This window comes from Mustelus asterias, chromosome 15 (assembly GCF_964213995.1).
Source record: "Mustelus asterias chromosome 15, sMusAst1.hap1.1, whole genome shotgun sequence".
Classification (NCBI taxonomy): domain Eukaryota; kingdom Metazoa; phylum Chordata; class Chondrichthyes; order Carcharhiniformes; family Triakidae; genus Mustelus; species Mustelus asterias.
This window is the reverse complement of record NC_135815.1, coordinates 49,255,302-49,274,425: the sequence shown is the minus strand read 5'-3', so window position 1 is coordinate 49,274,425 and position 19,124 is coordinate 49,255,302. Positions and strand designations below refer to the sequence as shown.

General features: G+C 39.8%; 1 protein-coding gene across 1 annotated transcript in view; it reads right to left on the bottom strand.

The window, feature by feature from the left end:
• sptbn1 (spectrin, beta, non-erythrocytic 1) overlaps positions 1-19,124 on the bottom strand; it is a 244,542-nt gene that overhangs the window by 191,260 nt on the left and 34,158 nt on the right. Inside the window, exon 2 of the mRNA XM_078229863.1 lies at positions 3,255-3,342. The gene's annotated coding sequence lies outside the window, so the exon portion shown is untranslated. The remainder of the gene's footprint in view (positions 1-3,254; positions 3,343-19,124) is intronic.

Below are 19,124 nucleotides of genomic sequence, written 5' to 3'. Positions count from 1 at the left end.
TATTAGTCTGTATGACAAGAGGATTTGAGTACAGGAGTAGCAAATTTTAGCTTAAATTATATAAAACCTCAGTAATACTGCACTTTGGTCCCTTAGGAAGGATATTATTGCTACAGTGGGAGTACAACAAAGGTCTTGTCACCAAGATGGCGGGACAGTCACAAAAAGGGTGATTGGGGAAACTGTGCCTGTATTCTCCCAAGGTGATCTCATTGAAACCTATGAAGTATTTAAAGGGATAGACAGAGTAGAAACAGGTTAGATGTTCCCTCTGATTGGGGAGCTGAGAACCAGGGGACACAATTTCAAAATAAGGGGAAGCCACTTGACCGAGATGAGGAGAAATTGTTTTGTTCAGAGGGTTGTGAATCTTTGGAATTCTCAAACCCAGAGGCCTGCAGAACCTCAATCATTGAGTATACTTAAAGCAGAGATTGATAGATTTCTGAATACCAATGACAGAAAGGGTTATGGGGACAATGCTGGGAAAAGGCACCAAAGTGGATGATCAGCCATGATGGTACAGAATGGCCGAGAAGGATTGATGGCCTGAATATCCTACTCCTGCACCTATGTTCCTAACATTTTATGAACCTAAATACTGTAGCATCGCTACACTTGGTTATATGATCAGTATTTTAGTCTTTTTTCTTAGTTAAAGTTGCAATTTTAAAAATAAGCTGGCATAACGGACAGTTCCCAAGTGAAGCAACACTGATAACTAACTTATTGTATTCAAATTTGGCATTCAATTAATAACACTTTTCCATAGTTGAGAAAGCAAAATATTCTTTTTCATGGGTCATTCTCCAACATTCTCATTGTCACAAACCAAAGTCATACAAATATGCCACAGTGTGTTTGGTACAATTACATCACTGTTCTCTTTAAATGTATTAAACTGTACTAAAGTTATCATTTTGCTACACATAATATAAAAAAAGAGGATGCAAGACTAATTCAGCAACTTTCTTTCAGCAGAACAAAGCAATCAACATATTAGACAGTACAGTGGCACAGTGGTTAGCACTGCTGTCTCTCAATGCAGGGAGGTGTGATTGATTCCGGCCTTGGGGGACTGTGTGGTGTTTGCACATTCTCCCAGTGTCTGTGTAGGTTTCCGCCGGATGCTCTCGTTCCTTCCCACATTCCAAAGATGGGCAGGTTAGGTGGATTGGTCTGCTAAATTGCCCCTTAATGTCCAAAGATGAGTAGGTTAATTGAATTTGCCATGGTAGATGCGCGGGGTTACAGGGATAGGGCAAAGGAGAGGACCTGGGTGGGATGCTCTTTTGGAGAATCGGTGCAGACTCAATGAGTCGAATGGCACTGTAAGGATTCTATGGGATTACAGGCCAAATTGGCCTCGGGGAAGTCAGGATACCTGTCAAAACTCAAGTGTCAGTCAAATAAAGGGGTGACATACATATTTTTGCTTTGGATTTTTTTTTCTGAAGCACAGGACACATTTCTGAAAGCAAACCTTCTCCCCATCTGACAATCCAGATGCTAAATGGAGTAAAATTCTAAGTACTGTTTCTGTAGGGGTTGTGTGCTCCAAATCTAGCAACTACCTTAATTGCACTAAATAGATATAACAGAATTTCATCAGGCATGTATTCACTTTCAACCATATCATTACGATGTTAATCAACACAACAGAATACTGAGAAGTTGGGCAAGACAGCAAGAATTATTCAAGGGGACATCCTCAGCCTGGCTATTTTCAGCAGCTTCATCTGTCTTAAGGAGGAGGAAAGGTATATGCTGTTGATTCTAGTGTCTGGTTCCTTTCACAAATCCTCTGAAAGTCCACACTGGCCTAAGGTATAATGTGAATATCAGGTTTGGGCTAATAAGTGGCATTCATGACATGCAAATGCCAATTAATTGACTATCTTCAACAAGATCCATTTATCACCTCAGCTTTCAAAAGGCCCCATCTTCCCCAGGTGCTCCCAACAAATTAGTTTCAGGGTCAACATTTATCAGGAACTCAGCTGGTCCAGCCCACCACTGTTACAAGAATATGGCAGATCCTATACTTTGCAACATATATTTCATCTCCTGAGACATATAGCTAGGATTAAGTTAGGCATGTGAGGCCAAATACTTGCAATTTGTCTGGATGGTCAAGCCACAATACTCATGAAACTCCACATCATCCAGGACAGAGGAAGTTGATTGATCAGTGTCCAGTTCCTTATTTTGATATATGCTTCATTACTCATGCAACGCAGCAATTCACCATGGCTACTCCAATGACATTTCCTCTGATTCTGACCACCAGCACCAAAAGAATAAGATTAGCAATTATCGCCAAGTTGCCCTCCAAGTTACATATCAACTTGAATTGCTCATATGTCACCAATTCTGCTAGGAAAACATGATCTTTTTTGGAGCAGCTTCATCAGACAGACCGTAGTAGTTCAAGAAGACAGCCCCATCACCACCTTCTGTGTGACTGCAGGAACACTAAGTGAGACTTTCCCATCATTCCACAATCCAGGAATACATTATTTAAAGTATGAATTTATATTTTAAAAATTAAAACCTTACAAACCAGCAATATTAAAACTTCACAATTATCAAATGTAGAAGTTGAGAGTCCTAGTGATGAATTTAGGCCATTACGGGCTGAGGGGTACATATGAATTAAAAGGTTACCCCAGTGATATTAATGCAAGGGATTGTATAATGTACAAATAGCTAGGATTGGAAAACAAATGCTCAAACACAACCTCAAGTGCTATGAACCAATTGTGTGTTGTGTTATTGATGTACAATATAATCACATATTTACTGAATGGATATAGGAACACACAGCATGACAATCTTGACATGATTAATGCAATGTGATTAGCAGTCCAAGATGTAGGAATACCAACTCACTGAAGAGCAGGCGCTCACCATGTTGAATAATTCACTCCATATACAGACTTGGAAGGAAAGACACGGTACAGAAATATGGAGAGAGAAGAATACAACTTTTAAAATATCACATGCCATCAGTGGCAATGTGGCTATACCTAGAGAGATAAAACTGCCTTACAAAATGTTGACCTATGACTCAACTTGAGAGAAACTTCACTGTCATCATCTTGTTCTGGACTCCAACTGTGGCATGATCATCAGCAATGTGCATCACATTTGTTAGAATATATCCTAAAATCTATGTAAAATACAAAAGGTTTTACTGGAATTATATATTTGAAAAGGCAAAACTTAGCTTGTAATTTGATATTTTCACTTACCAATAGTAGCAATTAAAGCAGTGGTTTGCAGGTATCGCTGTCTTTATGTTCAAGCAGGAACTATGACTTGCTGCCACTAGGATGGTTTCTAAGGAGCAATGAATGCAAAATGTATTTTAGCCAGTTTTGTAATTACAGATGCTAGAAATGTACCGCAGAGATAAATCTTGAACATTACTGACTTAAACTTACTGAAAAGGAGCCATCAACATTACTCCTTCATTTCAACTTCAAGAATGCACAGCATTATCCAAAGTACTTAGCAGCAAGCTCAGGCTAAATAACAGAAATTAGCCTCACCAAATATTGCAATCATTCATTTCAGCTTACTTATCCAAATGAAAAGCAAGATGCTCAACTATAATAAACCCAGAATGCTCATTTTGTTATTACAGATCTACCAATCTCTACCAGAAAACATTCTAAGTTACTGAATGTGAATGTCCAACAGGAAATCCATTTCAATTATTTAAGCCACTATAATGACTTCACTGTGAACTAATTCATTTTCAGGTAGTTAAGATAAAAGCAATAAGGATCGCCATCACCTTGACTGCATTTTAAAATTGGAATAACTCGGACTGAACACAGAACAGGAATCTGGGTCTGTTTCTCAAACTGGTGCAATGTACCGATGTTGAACTTGGCGTGCAGATGCATGGAAACAAAGTGTAATCTTACATTTTTGGGTTTGGCAGATGTCGCCAGCTGGTGTATGAAAAGGACCAATGGCAAAAAAGTTTAGTTTAGCAATTATTTTCACTTCTAAGCAACATTCCCTCTAATATTTTGTTGTGTGCATTTTAAGACTACTGCACAACTGCACTTACAGACACGTGAAGAGTCTGTCAAAGGTTTTAATGGCATCTGAAGAGCATGGGCAGGCACTTGCATCAGTTCCATTGAAGTAAACTCCAAACTGTTATGGCACTTAAGGGCAGCACGGTGGCACTGTGGTTAGCACTGCTGCCTCAGTGCCAGGGACTCGGTTTCAATTCCGGCCTTGGGCGACTGCCTGTGTGGAGTTTGCACTTTCTCCCCGTGTCTGCGAGGGTTTCCGCCCACACTCCAACTATGTGGGGGCTAGATTTATTGGCTATGCTCTATTGTCCCTTACTATCAGGGTGATTAGCAGAGTAAATACCGAGGAATACAGGGATAGGGCCTGGATGGGATTGTTGTCAGTGCAGGCTTGATGGGCTGAATACCCTCCTTCTGCACTGTAGGGATTCTATGATTCATTGGCTATTAGCACGGAGGTACATGTACATTAATTGCAACACTAAGAAAAATTGAGTCCATTATGGTCAAGCATTTGAAAATTTCTGAAATTAAACAAAAGTTACATTTCAATTGAAATGATAGAATTCAGACTGCTATGGTTAAAATTGCATTAAATACCACTAATCATCTTATAAATACAAATTCAAGGAAGCGTATACAGAGGAGAGAGAGTAATTTTTAGTGTTTTTCTAAATGCATTGTCAATTTAGAATCCCTCCCCATTCTCAGGCACTCCAACTAAAAATAATTCTGCTACATTTGAAGTAACAAAGCAAACTAATATATTGTTCTGGGAGAATGAGATAACGACACAAACAGCGGTTGCTGTGGAAGTCATTAAAAAGAACATTGTACAATAATGTATTTCCCAGCAGAGACAAATAAAACAGTTCTTCTGCATCGGCTGTAGCTCACTTGGTAGCATACTTTCCTTCGAATCACAAGGTTCCAGGCTCAAGTCCGAGGGCTTGAGTCCAACAATCAAAGCTGACACTCCCAGTCTTGCACTGAGAGCGCAGTGCACTGTCAGAGGTGTTGTCTTTCTGATGAGATGTTAAACTGAGGCTCCATCTGCCAGCTCGAGTGGATAGAAAATATCCCTTGGCATTATTCTGAAGGAAAGCAGAGGAACTATCCCACTGTCCTGGCCAAATTTATCCCTCAATAAACATCACAAAAAAGGTCATCTGGTCAGTAGCAGATTTCTGTTTCTGGGAGTTTACCGAGCAGAAATTAGCTGCCACAATTCTTGCATTACAACAATGAAGACACTTTACAAACTATTCCACTGACTGTAAAGCATTATGAGACATCAGCTAGTTACGAACAATACTATATAAATGCAAGTGTTTAAAAAACTTCTAGACCATTCAATAGGGTGAAATATTCTGTACTGTCCTATGAGGCAATACACCGTCTGGATGCAGTCAGAGTACGACCAGCTTCAGAATCGAAGACACACGCGCGCGCACGCACACACGCACAGTATTTAGAAACATAGAAAAACTACAGCACAAGCAGGCTCTTTGGCCCCACAAGTTGTGCCGAACATATCCGTACCTTCTAGGCCTACCTATAACCCTCTGTCCTATTAAGTCCCATGTACTCATCCAGGAGTCTCTTAAAAGTCCCTATTGAGTTTGCCTCCACCACCACTGACGGCAACCGATTCCACTCGCCCACCACCCTCTGTGTGAAAAACTTCCCCCTAACATTTCCCCTGTACCTACCCCCCAGCACCATAAACCTGTGTCCTCTCGTAGAAGCCATTTCCACCCTCAGAGTCCACCCGATCTATGCCTCTCAACATCTTATATACCTCTATTAGACCTCCTCTCATCCTACGTTTCTCCGAGGAGAAACAACCGAGCTCCCTCAGCCTATCCTCATAAGGCATGCCACTCAATCCAGGCAACATCCTTGTAAATCTCCTCTGCACCCTTTCAATCATTTCCACATCCTTCCTGTAATGAGGCGACCAGAACTGAGCACAGTACTCCAAGTGGGGTCTGACGAGGGTCATATATATTATCCCCGGACTCCTAAACTCAATCCCTCGATTGATAAAGGCCAGCACACCATACGCCTTCTTAACCACCTCCTCCACCTGTGGGGCCGATTTTAGAGTCCTATGGACCCAGACCTCAAGGTCCTTCTGATCCTCTACAGTACTAAGAGTCTTTCCCTTTATATTGTACTCCTTCATCCCATTTGACCAGCCAATTTGGACCATTACGCATTTATCTGGGTTCTGGAGTCCCGCGTTCGAATCCCACCATGGCAGATGGTGGAATTTGAATTCAATTTAAAAAAACTGGAATTAAGAATATGATCATGAAACCATCGTCGATTGTTAGAAAAATCTATCTGGTTCACTAATGCCCTTTAGGGAAGGGAATCTGCCGTCCTTACCCGGTCTGGTCCACATGCAACTCCAGAGCCACAGCAATGTGGTTGACTCTCAACTGCCCTTGGACAACTAGGGATGGCCAACAAATGCTGGCTAAACAGTGACGCCCATGTCCCATGAATTAATTTTTTTAAAGCTGTCTGTTTCCACCTCTAATATCATGTGCTGCCCAGGATCCTCTGCAGATGTCTCTTTGGCCCTGAGCTTAGGGTCAGAGACTTGACTAAATATGCATTACTCATCGAGATACTTACCTAGAACTGCTAAACTGTTTAATCTCTACTGTGCTCAACCCATTAGCACCCCTACACATAGCCCTCACAATACCCAACAAAACCCCTGATCCACTACCCACTTAACTAAATATCCAACCCCTATCCCACTCATTCACCCACTTACCCATCCATCCAATCATTCACTGAAAATCTTTGAGATAGTCCAATATTGTATAACATTAGCTGCTGTTTTCAGATAAAAAGGGGGCCTGTCCTCTGCACTGCTCACTTCACTGGTGTTCTCAGTGGATAGCTGCTCTGAAGCTTCACTAATGCAGCCAGGAGTTCAGATGCAAAAAGGCAAGAATGCACCGATCTTCGCTTTAAATTTGTCTCAAACTTTTGTGCCCTTATAGGAACAGGAGCAGACTTTAAGTCTGTGCCTGTTCTGCCATTCCATGAAATTGTGGTTGATCTGCAACTTAATTCCAAAGCCCTTAAAGCTTTTGGATAATACAAATCTATCAAATCTCAGATTTAAAATTAACAACTGATCGAGCATTAATTGCCATTTGCAGAAGAGGGTTCCAAACTTTCCCTGAGACATGCCTTCTGTGGGCTGGTGAGGACGCACCTAATTAGTTTCCATCTCATATGCACAAAGTTGAAGATTTTAACCAGGTACATGGCTCTTCCTATCTATTTTGCATCTTTCCCATTTGCCAAGATCCCAACTTACACAAGTCCCACTCACCCATTAGCCTCGTCAGTCCAGCAATGGCTTGCTCATGTTAAAGTACCTCCATTATCTCATTGTTACCCATCTCTAACTGCATCCAGCCCAACAACCCTCTGCGAATTTGCTGTTCCATCAAATCTGCCCTTTCAGATGGATATGCATATGAACATAAGAAATAGGGGCAGAAGTAGGACATTCAGTCCCTTGATCCTTCTCTGCCATTTGATAAGATCATGGTTGGTCAAATTGTGGCCTCAACTCTATTTTCCTGCCTACGCCCTATAACCTCGGACTCTTAGTCAAGAATCTACCTCGGTCTTACAACATTTTCAATGATCTGCCCTCCACCACTCTCAGGAGAAGAGTTCCAAAGACTCTCAACCCTCCAAGAGAAAGAAATATAATTCCCAACTTAAATTGGCAACCTCTTATTTTAAATTGTGTCTCGAGTTTTATTTTCCCCAACAAGAAGAAACATCCTTTCAACATCCACCTTGTCAAGTCCCCTCAGAATCGTATACATTCATTCTCACCTTTCATTCTCCTAATCTTTCCTCGCAAGGCAACCCCCTCATTCCAGGAATCAGTCAAGTGAACCTTCTTTGAACTACTTCCAATGTAATTACGCCCTTTCTTAAATAAGACGGCCAAAACTATACACAATATTCTAGAGGTTGTCTCACCAACACCATGTACAACTGTAGCAACATTTATATTCCAACAACATTTAATTTGCTTTTCTAATAAATTGCTGTACGTGTAGACTAACAATTTGTGATCCATACATCAGGACATCAAGGTCCCTCTGTAACTGAAAATTCTGCAATCTCCACTCTTAGCAGTCCCTTTGCCCCACCTCTGGCAGCTGTAGATTGATCTGTCTATGCCCCATGCTCTGGAATTTCCTTGCTAAACTTCTTCACTTCAATCATCCCCTTTAACATGTTCTTTAAATCCAGCCTCTGTGACTAAGCTCCGTCAATGTGCTAAATTTGATAGAACAGTATAAAATTGATTATCAGCTTTAATTTTCAATTTTCAACTGGTTCAGTTTGAAGTTTTAAGGTTTGATTATTAGTGTCACAAGTAGGCTTACATTAACTCTGCAATTAAGTTACTGTAAAAATCCCCTAGTTGCCACACTCCGGCGCCTATTTGGGTACACTGAGGGAGAATTTAGCATGGCCAATGCACCTAACCGACACGTCTATCAGACTGTGGGAGGAAACCGGAGCACCCAGAGTAAACCCACAAAGGCACGAGGAGAACGTGTAGACTCCACACAACAGTGGCCCAAGCCAGGAACCGAACCCGGGTCCTTGGCGCTGCAAGACAGCAGTTCTCAGTGTGCTCACTTGATTCAGAAGGTTGTAGGTTCAAACCCAAACCAAATTCGAGTACATAATCCAGGCCAAGGAGCACTATAGAGTATATTACTCTGCAGTATAGAGGGAGTGCTGCAAATTTTCATATACATCTATTCCACATGAAAGATCCAAACTAATGGGTAAATATCTCTGTTTCCGGGCCGGCAATTTCCCTCAACCAACACCTTCCAAAACAAATTATCTTGTCATAATATCCCTAACATCTGTTGAATCTTGCTCACAGATTGGTCTGAGTTTTAAAATTAATGCCGAATCAAATCAGCTACTTGAAAAACATGAGTATAATATGCACAAAATGCTAGCTTTCTCCCAGTAGATTGTCCCAAAATGATGATTAAACACAATCAAGACTTTTAGAAAATAAAGCATTGATTGATTTAGTAGCATGGCCCCAAAATTCAAATAGTTACATTTTGCAATTGAAAACCCAACTTTCTAAAAATTGTGCTTAAACCTAGTTGTGCTGCTCACCATCTACAAGAAAAATTAAACACCAGTTAATAAGTAACACTACCTAATTAGATTGGCATTTTTTTACTCATGGAATAACATATTCAATGCCTGGGTAGATTTGGACTTCATTCAGTTCCAAATCAGAGTTTAATCAAAGTATGCAATGCTGCCCAGCACAGAGGGACAAAAATTGGAGTCACATTTCAGTCATCCATGACATGGGCATAATTTGCAACTTAGCTGCTCAGTACTGTTAAGCAATTGAAGAGAAAAGAGACCCTTAAGAGGGAAATTTATCCCAAAAATAACCTGTATAGAAAAAGTCAGGAAGAAAAAAACACACTATTTTGTTGAATGTTCACACCTGCTAGTTCAGTGTCCTAACAGTGATTTCTGTTTCACACCATTATTGTTAGGGCTAGACAAAATTAGACTGTTAATCAAATTTGTGCTTTAGTTTATAACATGCTAGTTATCATGAGAGGTTTCACTGAGGAAAACTGGTATGTTGTGGATCCACTGGGTTTAAGCCTACCTGAACTTAAATTAACTTCTTGTAAAAAGAGGGAATTATTCACTCTAGTTTTAAAAGTTTTTTTTAAAAATAGATGTTACAAGAGTGCTACACATTTGTGAAAACTCGGTTAGACAATTAACAATAGGTACTAACTAGCAAGCAATAAAAGCTCAAACATGAATCTCAGCTCTGGTCTCAGGTGCTCTCTTTATCACCATCAATGGTGGGGTAAAGGAATTTCAGTAAAAATATCTGGCCATTATAGGATCAGATTCTGGTTAAGTCTTAAAATGGTTTAAATCATGTTTTATTTCTGCACGAGAAGTTCATTTTGCTTGTGCATCGAGATGCAAGCAAATGTCAGACATGCATTGGCATCCCTGGACTCCAGCATTCGCAATAAACAATTTCAATATACAAACAAAATTTGAGAATTAGGTACATGAAGACGCAGTGACAAAATGCACTGAAAGAAAAACAGAATGGCAATCCAGAAATATTTTCAAAGGCAGCGAGAACGCCTCGATTTCAACATGAACAAAAATGTGTTATTTGTGGAACTGAAAGGTCCATCAGAATGCTCATCTGATTTCTAACGATCTCAACTTGGGTTTCTTCAGTCAACGAATATAACTTTTATCTGCAATCAGTTTATGATCAGGTATGGCTCATATAATCACTGTGCAAAAATTAGAAAGATATTCCATTCTCTGCCACTGTGTTTCTGCACCTTTAGAAGCACACACATTCAAAATTTTCCAGAATGGAATTCAAAATAACTGCACTGAATTAAATCAGGAGTCCCAGTATACTGCTTCTGTAGATAATTTCTCCATTGACAACTCTCCAAATAATGCAGATATCCATGTGGTCCTTAAAGTCAAATTTTCTAGTTGACCATCTGGTTTTGTTTCTGTATGTACTCAGTGAAAAAATAAATAATTTCTGTAAAGACAACGCTGACATTCATCAGGATTCTCTGGCCTCTCCACAGCAATTTTCTCAGCAGTGGGAGGCAGCATTGGCCAGCAGCGGGATCTTCTGGTCTCGTCGCCGTCAATGGAATTTCCCATTGATTCAACCCCACGCTGCCAGGAAACACACACGGGAGTGCACTTTTAGTGGGACCAGAAGATCCCACCCACCAGTGTGAAGATCCAGAAGATAGCGCCCAACCTTTTTGGAAGTGCAACAATACCTAAGGGTTCCCCCACAAATGTTTGAAATTGACTCATTTACACAACATATGCTTACATACATTTCACATCCAACTTCAGAAGCTATTTGAAATAATTGTTTATCCTGATCTATCAAACAAAGGTAGGACCTTTCACTTACATGCAATAACAGTTTTTATGGTAATCAGGTAAGATTCAAGAACTATTCTCAAAATCAGAACAAAGTAAATTCTCACAAAAGGTAAAATAAAAATGAGAAACATTTCACAATATCACTGGCTATTTTATTGTTGGTTACAGAGAATTACAGAGAAACTATCAACACGCTGTAAATTGCTTCATCAATTGCACAAAAACTAATTAAGTACATGAAGTATTCAAGGCACTCTGGGGTACAGATTTAGCAGTTACCATCTATCACCAGATAGAAAGCCAAAGAAAACAAAATATGAAATGTTCATCCATCATCATTTGTGGAATATATTCCCAACAATCCTAATCTAGCTCAGGTATATACCAAAGATCTAATACATAGTTGGAATGCCAAGTAGCAAAGCACAAATATGTGGTTATTCCATACAGATTTCTACACATTAACAAATTGGCTTTCCAATGTTGACACCACCTGAAATTGCAAAGTCAGGTCCTTTAGAAAATGTCTGTGCTGTGTATTCAACTCTCATATACGATTTCAATGATTGTTTGTTACAAGATCTCATAGACTTTAAAAAGTCACGACAAATAGAAGTCTCAGTATATTAAAAAAATACTGAAAATAAACTCAACAAGACTTGAATCAAAATTGTTTGTTACTCTTGGCTATTTTTGCATGAAAGTAACATAAATTCACAAGTTTCCAATAAATGGAGAAAAATAACTGCAGAGGACCATCTAGTGGCCATGTGTTCAGTGAGACATTTCCTGTGTATTTTGGATTAAGCAGATACCCATGGGCTACAGAGAATGTAAATTATGCTTTCTTTCACAGAAATACACAAAAGTTACTATATGGAAATAGGCCATTCAGTCCTATTAGCACCAACTTATTTTGACTTCTGTTCCATCAGTACTTCAGTTTTAAAATTCCCGTTCTCATATTCAGGTCCCTCCCAAGACTTTCCTCCTCTCTATCTGCATAACTTTCTCCAGTCTGAGAACCATCCAAGAACTCTGCATTTCCTTTTAGTGCCCAGCGTTTAATCCTCCAGGTCCACCTTTGGCTATGTTTTGTCTGTTTACATTCATATGGAGCATCTTGAGAAGCTTTATGACACTAAAGACACTACGGTAGAATATTCTCTTTTTAGTTGCAAAGCGTCACAAAATAGCGTGGAAGCTGCCAGCCCCAAGGGTGGCTTCCTCCGTTGTAAAGTTCGGGACTTAGTTTAAAAAAAAGTGAAGGGTGGGTCACATGATGTCATGCTGGTGGGACAGGCTCTGATTGAGCATGCCCCACCACAAAAGGGCACCCCTACACAAAAAATTAAAAATGGAACCCCTCTCCCCAAGGGATGTACTGAGCTACACACCTCCAGCGAGTTCAGCTCCCCAGGTGCTCGTCATGGAGGACTTTCATGATTCATGTGGAGAAAATAAAAACAAAAATCAGGTGCACAAGCCTGACATTTATATTTCAATGTATTCAAATAGGGATCCTGATAGTCAATGTCTGGATTCCCATGATGTCATTGGCAGGGGTTGGGGTCAGAGCAGGCATTCCAGACAGCGTAAACCACGTTTTGGAACTTCAATAGGACTTCCTGCCCCCCACCCAAAAACAGGAGCACAAGAACAAATACAGGAAGATCTCTGTTAAACGACATATTCCGGGAATAGGTTATACCCGTTAATCAATTATGCCGATTAATTCGGATATAAAATGATTTCTATTTTCATCCAATGAGGAGGCATCAGGATAATCACAAGGGTATCGAGGTCGCGTCTCACAGGTGTGGGGACACGTAAAACAAGTGAATGGCATGAGGGGAGATGGTGCTGCAGAGCAGTGCAAGGCTGAGACCGAGCAAGAATAGGATGCCGGTAGAGCGCCGGATAACAAAAATTCTTCTGTCATTCTAATCACATTTACCCACACTACCCTCATATCCCTTTAACTCCTTCAATCCAATTTTGGATATTGATATAGTTTCTGCCTCAACCATTAACCTTGGAAGTGAATTCCACAATGTCTCAATTCTGTCTAAAAAAGATTATCCTATCGTCTGCTTTTAATCTGCTACATTTAATCTTGTATCCTTAAAGGATCCTGAAATGACATAACCATTAGCAAACTATTCTCGAGTAACTACATAACACTTTTGGGGGAAGTTATAGAAATCATAGAAACCCTACAGTGCAGAAAGAGGCCATTTGGCCCATCGAGTCTGCACCAACCACAATCCCACCCAGGCCCTACCCCCTTATCCCTACATATTTACCCGCTAATCCCTCTAACCTACGCATATCAGGACACTAAGGAGCAATTTTAGCATGGCCAATCAACTCAACCCGCACATCTTTGGACTTCCACATCTTTGGAAGTAATACGCCTCCTAAATTTGCAGTATGTTTTTAATTCCTCTTCTTCTAAAATCACCGACCACAGCAACTCTAACTTTTACCCAAGTGGTTATTCTTCACATTCGCGGTGAACACGAGTAGATTAGTTACCTGTGGAGACATCACAGCTGAACCCAAATCAGCCCTCAACCAAACAAAACTACGTCCTAGCCAGAATTGAAGTCAATGTCACCTTTCTCTAACTACAGACATCTTTCTCCAACTACAGTCAGCTACCAATGATAGGATCGGAATTTGCAACACTATTGCACCTTATTAATGGTCCATCCATGGTACATGCCATTTTTCTAGGGCAGAAATTCAATCAAATAATGGTATGAGTGACTTGTGTTATTACGTGCACTTCAGCATAATTTACTGAACTTCTGCATTGTTTGACGGAGACCTTCAGTGGAAAAAGTTGAATGGATAATTATCAGTTCTTCTCCATGAAAATAAATGGTAAGATTCAATTGTCTTAATTATGTAACTGAATGTCACAGCAGGGATCCTTCTTCATACTGGCTTGTATATTTATAATATGGTTTTAGTACAAGCTCCAATTAAATTACACTTAATCTGAAGATCCCATACAGGCATACTGTAACTAATGCCTATATCATCAGACCAAAGACATTGGGTCCTGGCTCAATGACCCCAAAATCTTGGAAGTGTCATGAAATTAGTTATTCCAATGGTGAACTGATTTTTCCTTTTTGGTATTGATAGGGAAGGTCTGCTGCTCTGTTCAGTGTTGCATCCTGGTACCCTGAATGCAGACTAGACACTGGTTCTATTGCTCCTTATCTAGCATTATGCTCACTGAAGCATAGTGTAATTATTTTTCCAGCAAATTGTTTTGTAAATTTGCTATTGTAGGAATAGGAAACACAACTTGGTTACTTCATTGGTTAAATAATACTTTATTAAAAGTATTAACTGCAATAGATTATTTATTCAGTCACTCCTATTGATACAGGAGTAGCTGGATTAGAAGTAGCTTCAATAAAGAACAAATGTTCATACTTCTTGTTACACATTTAAAAATAAATGTGAAAAGATCACATGAAATCCTTTTCAATTATATTTTTGCGGGTACTTATCAAATTTCAATGATATATACACATGGACTTCAGCGGTTCCAGAAGGCAGTTCACCACCTTCTCAAGAACAATTAGGGATGGGCAATAAATGCTGGCCTAGCCAGAGACTCCGATATCACACGAATGAATATATATTAAAATGATGAGATATTATCGTGCTGCAATTTTTCTAATTTCTTTCTTTTCCTTAAAGCATAGAAGTATGCATCAGAGGAAGTGGCCATTAGACATATTGTGCCAGTGCTTTGCTGGAGTTACCCAATTAGTCCCACATACCTGCTCTTTACCCAAAGCTTTGCATATTTTGCACCTTCAAGTACTTATCCAATTCTTTTTAGAAAACTATCAAATCTGCATCCATCATTCACTCAGATAGTTCATCACAGATTATAACTCATTGTGTAAAGAAATGTTTCCTCATATCAACTCTGGTTCTTTTGCTGATCACCTTAAAGCTATATCCTCTATTTACTGCTACTGGATCTCTCTGCTACTGGAAACAGTTTCATTTTATTTACTCTATCAAAGCCCCTCATTATTATGAGCACTTCTTACAAATCTCTTCTACTTCTCTGATCCGAGGAGAATGACCCCAGTATCTCCAATCTCTCCACAAGCTGAATCCAAGCCTCTATTCTAGTAATGTCTTCAGTACCCTCCAAAATTATGATGCCCAGAATTGGAACACACTGCTCCAACTGAGGTCTAATCAATGTAATAGAAAGGTTTATTATAACTTCCCTCCTTTCGTATATACTATTAAAGCCAAGGATCCCATATGTTTAAAAAAAAAAACAGCCTTCTCAACATGTCCTGCATTTTTAAAGGATTTGTGTACACATACCCTAGGTGTCCCTTTGCCTACATTTGAATAACATTTTTTGGATTAATCAAAGAGATGGTTAGTTTAATGGTTGATAGAACAAGCAAACAAGAGCAACGCAGAAGTACAAGATCATCTAACAATTAAGTCAATCCTCTGCAGTCATCATTTTGCTTAAAAACACATCCTGATTTCTTGTAGTTATAGAGTTTAAGACATTCATGAAGATGCTGTCAATATAGTGTATTCCACAATAGGAATCCAATCAATCACTTATCAACATTGCCTTTTCCCAACACAGGGACAGATATAGTCCATTTATTTCTTGCCGCAGTAAATGGCTCATTTCCAGTTAATAAGTGCAATGCAGAACATTTCACAGAAATACAAATGCACTCTTCCCTGGGAACTGAAATCCATTTCATACTACTGCTAAACACTGCTGCATCCCGCAGATCTAAATGGCTCCTTGCCGAACCTCACATTCTGTTTTTCAATGAATACTTCTCTTTAAACAACAGCTGCTTTATCTTCAGAATGACTGCATAGACATTCTTGAGCTCTACTGTGGTGTTAGATTGGCAACGCCTTTAGGGTCATTTTGGGTTTATAGCTGTTTAGCAGCGTTCTACCCAAAAACAAATTTATAACCGTGGCAAGTTTCTGCAACAAATCTAAGAGCTACAAAAAATATTTTAGATCACTTTGCAAAACTGCAAGAAATTTCAATTCTGCAAGACTCACTTGTCATTCAACCTTCCCATTTACAGCTTTAGGGCTTATAATCTATCAATTTGCATTTGTAACCATTTTGTAGGACAGAACTTATTGCTGAAAGAAAAAAAAACATGGTGGCTAAGTTTCTTTTCATTCATCAGGACAGATTGCAAGATTATCAGTATTAAAGAGAATAACAATTTACATTACATGAGGAGAGAGTGCTGGCTGGTTACCAAGTAAATTCTAATTACTAGAGACATTGCCATGGAAAATGCAGCAAGGAACAATCAATTCCCAAGTTTTTGTTTAAACCCAAACCAGACAGGCTGACTCTTTGATCAAGGCCTTGCCATGGGGAATGAACTTGGGAATGGCCCTTCTTCAAGCTTTTGTTTAGTTGAAAAAGCTGCAATGCAAGGACGTGCTCAGCTGGCAGAGAGATTAAGATGTGGAGATGCTGGCGTTGGACTGGGGTAAACACAGTAAGAAGTTTAACAACACCAGGTTAAAGTCCAACAGGTTTATTTGGTAGCAAAAGCCACACAAGCTTTCGGAGCTCCAAGCCCCTTCTTCAGGTGAGTGGGAATTTGTGAACAGAATTCCCACTCACCTGAAGAAGGGGCTTGGAGCTCCGAAAGCTTGTGTGGCTTTTGCTACCAAATAAACCTGTTGGACTTTAACCTGGTGTTGTTAAACTTCTTACAGAGAAATTAAGTACAGGTCAGACATGGTGAACAGCCTTAGATCATGTTACATGGCACGAGATGACCTTGACATTCTGCTTAGACCACAACGAAGCTGCAATATTGAAGAGCATTGATACCACAGTGTGGTGACTGCACAGAAAAAATTCAAGGACACAGGTCAGGATAGTGCTCAAGTATAGAGCTGGTAAGCAGATAGATCCCACATGGTGAGATTGCAACGCATAGTTCAGTGGGCGGGACTGTGCGTCAAGAGAATCAGCAGCAGGTTAGCTAAGCGAGTGACCAGGGGTGGGCCAGATTGATATCGAGAGAGGGAGTGTCAAGCAAAAAACCACCATAAATATCAAGCGAGACAAGATGATGGTTATAACGGTGGCTTTGAGAGTTGCTGAACAATAAAGTAAGGTCAATGGGATATCAAAATGTCCATAAAATTCCTGAGTTTGAATTGAATGCAGTTAACCTATGATCCAAATTCAAAATGCTTAAACAGCTTACAGAGCAATGATTTCTTGATTCAGGTGTGTATTAACCAGAGAAGCCATAAAAACTTGCCGAGAGATAAAGGTCTACACAAGCTGAACACAAACAATGAAGTGATTCCCGCAGGTCAACAATGCTTACAAGTCACAGGCACAACCCCAATTGTTGACTCATTTAGTAGAAGGTGTGGCCTTCTGTACGCACAAGGAAATGGCCAGCTTTCCAGTAATTCTGCAATGCACGTGGCATAGGCTGATGCAGCGACAAAGAGCCATGCATTGAACCAAACAGACCGTAAACAACAGGTACCTTCAGACAAGTAGTATGACCATCCAATATCCTGTCAGAAACATGGACACAACGCAACTGACAAATAAGAAAATGACAATGATGTGCACGATGAGCTGAAGAGCAGTGAACACATTTCACACCTTCAATCTCATGGGAAATCAATACTGTCACACCTTCCAAAGTGTTTGCCAAGATTCAAATTATCTGCCCCACAAATTGGTAACTATTAACACTGGGCAAGGGTCAACATACTATCTCTGCAAATTCCAAAAAATGACTTTTCCACAGACAGGGAAGGCAATGGCAAAACCAACTATTGCGCAACTTTTGGCATACAACAGTGCACTTATTCCATGTGCAGAATCCATAATCCTGGAGTGCAAGTACCATCAATTCTCCTTGATGTCACAGATGTTCTACACTGTGATCTACAAGCATGCCGTGATCTAAACTAATGACCATCCATGGGAATCAGTCAGAATTTACACCAGTCAGATCAACCTTAGAAATTACTATTACCTCAGTTCACAACCTAACATAGAAGCACCCAGAATGTTTCAACAAAATTGGCAGTTTCAAGGGAGCTACATCACATTTCCAGGAGAATGTGAATTCTGTTTATTAATCTTGTACATTTTACGCACACAAATGACAGCATCTACAAGAAGAAACAGGTATGAACAATGAGATTGAACTCATCGTCAAGAAATGCAAGGCATGTCAAAAGCATATGCCAAGTCAGTGCAAAGAACCACTGATTCCACATGAAGTTCCTACCCATCCTTGGTCCAAAATCGTATCCACACACTTTCATGTCCACGCTACTAACATAATTGTCATCACTGATTACTATACCAAGCACCCAATTATTTGGCAACTGCACACTACATCAAGCACAACTGTTGGGCACATTAAGTGCTATTTTCATTTTATTTGCTGTGCTGAGAGATCATTACGGATAATGGTCCACAATTTTTAGTAAGCCATTTCAGGGGTGTGTGGGAGAAGTGGAATATCGATCACCTGACTTCTCCCTATTACTCCAGATTTAATGGCCTAGCTGAACAAACGATTTAAAGTGAAATCCCTAATGGATTTTCACAGTAACTTCATTGCAGTGTTAATGTAAGCCTACTTGTGACAAATAAATAAATAAGTGCTCAAGTGTAGACAGATTAAGCAAAATCTACACATTGCAGCTATTCTATCACTGGCAGGGTTCATGTTCGACCGTGTATCAATCTACCCACTCTTATCCATTCTACTCTCTCAGAAATTAGACAGCCACTTTTAAAACTGCAAAAATAAATGACCAATGTGCATGATAAAAATGTGGGAACAGAATTGCCAAGTTTAGAGTTGAGACAAGTTTGCATCCAGGATCACAATGTAAAAATCAACCAGTTGAGGTGACAAGGATTTGCTTGGGACCAAGGTTCTATGAAATCATCACACACAAAGGTGGAGCCAAGGATAAATTAGATCCATTCCTGCTTCTCAT